Raw genomic sequence first — 6,000 nt, forward strand, 5'->3', positions numbered from 1 at the left:
CTATATATATTTGATTTAATTAACTATATTCTAAAAAATCCAAAATTTTTAAAATTTAATAACGAAATTCATTCATACAATACTAGAACTAAAACAATGCTGCAATTGGTTATCACCGCCTCAGTAAAACCTTAAATAATCACATGGTAACATCCCTGAAAATCTATAATTTTTTTGGAACCTCTGGTAAATTAAGTATCCACATAAAAACCTTCACTAAGCTCTTTTATAGTTGGCTTTTGAAACACCCTTTCTATAGTTTAGGACGAGTTTTTTAGAATTAAAAAAACATTACATTTTAGATATATAATAATTTTTTATATGTAAATTTTGACAATTGTTTATTTACTATTTAATTTATATATCTAGGCCTAGTTTATTTTAAATTAACCTTCACTGACTAATTTTATGCTACTAAAGCACTGTTTTTTCTTTTTTGTATGTTAGTTTAAGTTAAATTATTTTGATAAAATTGTTTTTATTTTGACCATGCCTAGGCTGCAATATGACATTGTCAATGATTGTAAGAATTCGAACGACAAAATAAAGATTTATTTATTTATTTATTTTATTTATTTATCAAACAAGCATCAATCAGGTGGCAACTTTGTCTTTTGTGTCTAAAACCATAAACAGATGCGTAACTATTGTAAATAAATGAATATGTTTCTATATTTCATAAATTTTTAATGCTCTTTTTCAGATGAAAGAATCACCCACGTGGAAGGCAGATGGAATATATGCTAAACTAATTGTAAATTAATTTGAAGATTTGAAGTGTGATATAGTAGTGTACAAGATGGTTATATAGATGCGTTGTTATATTTTTAATGTTTAATATTTTGTATTATTTTATTGTGATTTATTTGTGAAAGTGTGTATGGTTATTGTTTTATAAATTTACATTCCGTAGGATTACTTCCAATAATATAACAAGTTTTATATAAGTAGTGCCATAGGTATTTCCTTTTACCTCCCCTGAACTGTGCAATATCTTTGTCAATCAAATATGTTGTCCCAAAATGTATATTTAAATATATTATATAACAGTGAATATTCACGCATAATATTTATAGTGGTTTTATTTAAATATGTGACTGTACAGATTTCAATAATGGTATTAATTGTATGAAAATCATTAAAGCTTTATCCAATGGAAATGGTATTTTAAAATGCTCGACTAGTTATTAAGTAAAATAAGTTTATATAAGAGTCAAAAAGTGACTTCTTAATAAAGTAAGAAATGTATAATTGTATTTTGTTTTCGATGGTGTACGTACCTGCTTCAATGTAGGCCTAAGAATGTGCTTTATTTTTGTACAAATGAAGAATGTTGCTTTTAGTAAAATTTGTATTGGATGTCACTTAGATTTTTTAAAGGAACAGAAGTCGTAAAGTGTAAACGTAGTTTCAAAAATATTGTACGTAGAAATACTAAAAAGGATAAAACATATAGATCTAGTTGCAAATACAGTATGTTTTGTAGGCTAATGACATTTGTAGGTCAGGAAGCCTATCCCTAGATGTTATGGACAAACTAAAAATTTGCAATATCTATTATCTTTCACCCTGATCATGATAGATAAGATTGTTGACAATATTAAAACCAGTTGTGTACGATGTTGATTTGGCTGCAAATTTTGATTATGGTGTAAACGTATTTTATGATAGATGTAAATAACAAAGCTGTGTAAAATCCCTGAATTCTGTGCTTAAATATTGTTATTGATGTGTATGCTTTCCAGGGTTAAAGAGACTCTCCAAGCAACAATTTATTAACCTACAAGAAAGTGATTGTGCAAGAAAAAGTCAAATGTATTTTGTGATCCCAAAGATCTCAGAATGTGTCTTTGAAAAATGGCAGACCATCCCAAATTGCCAGTGTCCTAATATAAGCATGTTTGTAAGAATTCCATATTACCATTTTCCGGCTGTGGTCTGTACATCCTCATTGTATTCTTTAGTAAAAGATGATTATTTTAACTCTGGTTTGGCAGTTGCTGAAACCTATCACTCAATGGGCTGGAAAACTGAAATTTCTATCTGCTTGTCTATCTGCACGTTGTCTCTAAAACAAACTTGCCTCTAGACTTGAAACTTTATTTTTATACTGGCAACACCGAGTTCGATGATCGTGAATGTCACTCCATGGGATTTGGCTGTGCTTGGGGTACACGTATAAAAATATAATGAAAAAAATTTTTTGTGGAAAATTGCAAAGCCTACATACATTTCTTGTTATACGTAGACGTTTGACGTAAAAAAACCGACTACAGATTTATGCCATTATTATTTAAAAATTCGACGTTAAATAAAAAAGTCCAGAAAAACACTGATGTTGTGAATGTATTAAAGTTTAAAATGTCCTATTATTATTTACATGTTAAATGTTGCTAGGAGATTGTTTTAACTTACAGTTTATTTATTTGTATAATTACCCACTTAATGATATTTAATCGTTTAGAATTAATTTAATGTGACTGTCAAGGACTTCCGCAATATCTCTGCACGCTGTATAGCTGATTCCCCTGGGCTAGTGCTAGTTGTCAAAAAAGTTTTCCACTCATTTAATTGAATAAAAATTAAAGTCTTAGCAATCACTAGACTATGATAAAAATTCTTAGTCTTAGTAAAAATTACGTTTAGTTGCTTTAATCTGCGTTTAGATCTGGATATTTTATGTGAAACTAATAAATTGTTGGGTTTTGTTACGTTATGATAAACTATTTTTCTTTAAAGCATAACTTTGTAGCACTCTCTTAGTAACTTTCATACTTTTGTATTACCATAATTTTTTATTTTCCCAGTTGAATAATATGTACAAATAATAAAGATTACATTAAAATGGTTTACAACGCTTTTACTTGATCTATTCCAACATCAAATATACTGTTGTATTATAAAGTAATAAACAATTCCAAGATGGTGAAAAGATGGCAGGATTTCAAAAATGTGCCGTTGTTACACGGTAGTATATCTATCTGCTGTGTGCGGAATACACACAACATACTACACCACACTAGGTGAGAGACTGACACTTCCCGGACTGTGTAGTTTATGACAAGGACCAACCACTCGAACTGTGGAGGAGACCTGCAGACTGTGCCACTTTATCTGCAGTGGAGTTTGGCGTGTTGTGTAATAACCTTCAGAAGGATCGAGAGGGCGATTAACTTGTTTAGTCCTTATAAAGCTCCTGGGGGAGACCGGTTTGCTTGCAGTGGGGCTGGATATTCTTCCCCTGCTGTGCAGACTGTTCAGAGTCTCTGTGGCCCTCAGGTACATTCCACTGTCCTGGAGGGTATCCAGGGTTGTGTTTATACCAAAACAGGGGAAGGACCTTAGCCTGGAATGACCTAAGTGCTTTAGGCCGATATATCTGTCTCAAAACCATGGAGCAGATGGTTGCTAGATTTGTTTGGGAGGGATCTCTTTTGAGGTGACCTCTACGTTCAAATCCTTATTCTCTGGATTATAAACAAAAGTTTTTGTTATTCCTGCTTCAATTTCAGTGAAAATGTTGGTGATTTCTCTGGGATCTGAAATAATTTTGTTTCCGACGTTTAGTTGCAAAATAGGTTGGGAGATTTTCCGCAGTTTGGACGACGTTTCCTCCACACCAAAGAGGTAATTTATGAGGTTTACTTGAGTAAGCCTAGTTTTACATTTTTCAGAGCTCTTCTTTCACGCAAAGCTACTGTACATTCTTCTGTCCACTAAGTAACAAAGTTCTGTTTTGGCGATTCAGGAGATTTTTTGTATACTCTCCTGAGCTTGCGTGCAATATACCGTTATTCACAGCGGTATCAATATCCAACTGAATGTTAATTTCTGGGGCTGTTAGATTTTCATTAAATGTATTCCAGTTGGCTTTTGATGATTCAGTATGGTTTCATGTTTCTCTGTAAGCAAATATCCGGAAAGCTGATCAGGAGCATATCTCTTCCATACAAGTCCAAACATGCCTGCCAATCTATTCAATAGGGGAGGCCTGGGCTAAACAGATAGATCAAGGGTAGACCAGGTTCCTGTTCAGAATCAGAATTTTTAAGGTCATTGCTTTTTATGTTCTGTTTCAGTTTATCGCTGAGAACTTTTATAATTTCTTATCAGATACAAGGATTTTGGTTTGGTGTATCTACTGCCTGATAGCTTCAACGTAGGTGACCTCTGTTGGACTTGAAGAGGAGACTTATGACGTTTATTCCGTCAAGGCCTTAACTAAAGTACAGATAGAGCAGGAACATTTCGAGAGATTGAGGCTGCGGCTTGTGCATCAAGATACAGCCTTACTCTGAGATGTAAGCACTCTTTTCCTATGGTCCTTGATGATAACTGTATAGAGGTGTGGGCCAAAATACCAGGAACGGGCGTGTCCTTGGATCCTTGAACAAACAGACCCTACCCCAGACCCGATGTTGACTTTAATATTTTGTTTGTAGTTTGCATTTTCTATGTTTATACTACTACAATGCCTGATATATATGCACAGTTGTCAGCTGCTGGACAATCGTTAATTTTTGTAGTTGTAAAAATATTTTCTCTATAAAAAGTGTGATGTTTATATATTTTTATATGGTTTATCATGACTAGGAGTGGTTTGAAATTTTTCAAACATTTAAAGTTCAAAGCATTTTTATAAGTGATAGATATATGTTTTTTGCAGATTAAAGGTGTACATTCAATAAACCCACATAATATGTCAAGTTTAAGTTTCACGTTGACATGTACCCCTTCAGGTACACACAATCTTTCACAACTGCCGTCATGTTGGCTGGGAGGCTGTTGCGTTCTCCTTATTTTTAACACAATTTTAGTTTCTTTTAGTACAATTACTAGTAACATGTCACCATCGTATATTCTGATGAATACTCCACACTTGTTAATCTAATTATTCTAAATAGTAAAAAGTTATTATATACTTTAGTCTATAATTTATGCGTTAAATTTTTGTTTTAATTAAAAACCTACAATGCATATTTAATTAAGTACTATGTGTAAGAAGTTTATGATTTTGTATTTTTAAATTAATGTGTGGAACTGTTCCGTTGAACTCTCACCGCTCACAGACCTAGTCTTTGCGAGGATTATTCCTGTATTTCAATTTTTATTTTTTAAAGTATGCATTTGTTAAAAGGAATAAATGTTGATTTGATGTACCCCATCGGGTACACGCAATATCTCACAACTGCCGTACCCCATTGGGTACATGCAGCTTTCACAACTGCCGTCGTGTACCCCATCGGGTACACGCGATCTTTTACAACTGCCATCGTGTATCCGATTGGGTACACACTGGGCTTTTTAAAGTGCGTCATGAGCACGATGGGGTACACGGTGCTATGCATTTCTCATGGTTGCATTTTTAGTTTTCCTATATTGGTGGTTTATTAAATTTGATCCCGTGCTTAAATAAATACCTCAGACTATTGTGTACCCTGTCGGGCGCATGATTGCTTAATTTTTGAGGTAAAATAATTTTTAGGTACTTCTTGGGGTACACGATAAAAATTGAAAAAATAAACATGTAATGAAATAATTGGTTTTGTGAAGCCTGCATACATTCAGGTTACACTGGCTGGACGTCTGACATAAAATAACCAATTACGTTTTTTTGCCTTTTTATTGAAACATTTGACAGCAAATATAATGGTCAGGAAAAACGCTGACATCGTGAACGTGTTAAAATATAAATATTTCTCTGAACCTCTGCAAATCACTCTTAAGTAGAATAGTATTCTTGGATTACTTTTTATATTATTGAGGAGTCTCCAAAGGATAAGAATGCCAGATATAAAGACTAATAATACTTAGGCTAAAAAGAGGTATTAGGATTTGAAATTCAAGAATACATTTTTTACGATTTGGAATCGGATTTTAAAATTCTGAGGTTTGAATAAAAGACAAAATGTGAACGATAACATTTTATCAACATACAACTGTAAATGAAAAATTGTATCCTACTTCTTTACAGTATTGTAAATATTTAAAATACATTAT

The 6,000-nt window shown here is 32.8% G+C and overlaps 1 protein-coding gene across 1 annotated transcript in view; it reads left to right on the forward strand.

Annotated features, from left to right (window-relative positions):
* LOC124367377 (TBC1 domain family member 9) overlaps positions 1-2,852 on the forward strand; it is an 84,611-nt gene extending 81,759 nt beyond the window's left edge. Inside the window, 1 exon segment of the mRNA XM_046824143.1 lies at positions 704-2,852. The gene's annotated coding sequence lies outside the window, so the exon portion shown is untranslated.
* The last annotated feature ends 3,148 nt before the right edge of the window (positions 2,853-6,000 follow it).

Source organism: Homalodisca vitripennis, chromosome 8 (genome assembly GCF_021130785.1).
Source record: "Homalodisca vitripennis isolate AUS2020 chromosome 8, UT_GWSS_2.1, whole genome shotgun sequence".
NCBI classification, from domain to species: domain Eukaryota; kingdom Metazoa; phylum Arthropoda; class Insecta; order Hemiptera; family Cicadellidae; genus Homalodisca; species Homalodisca vitripennis.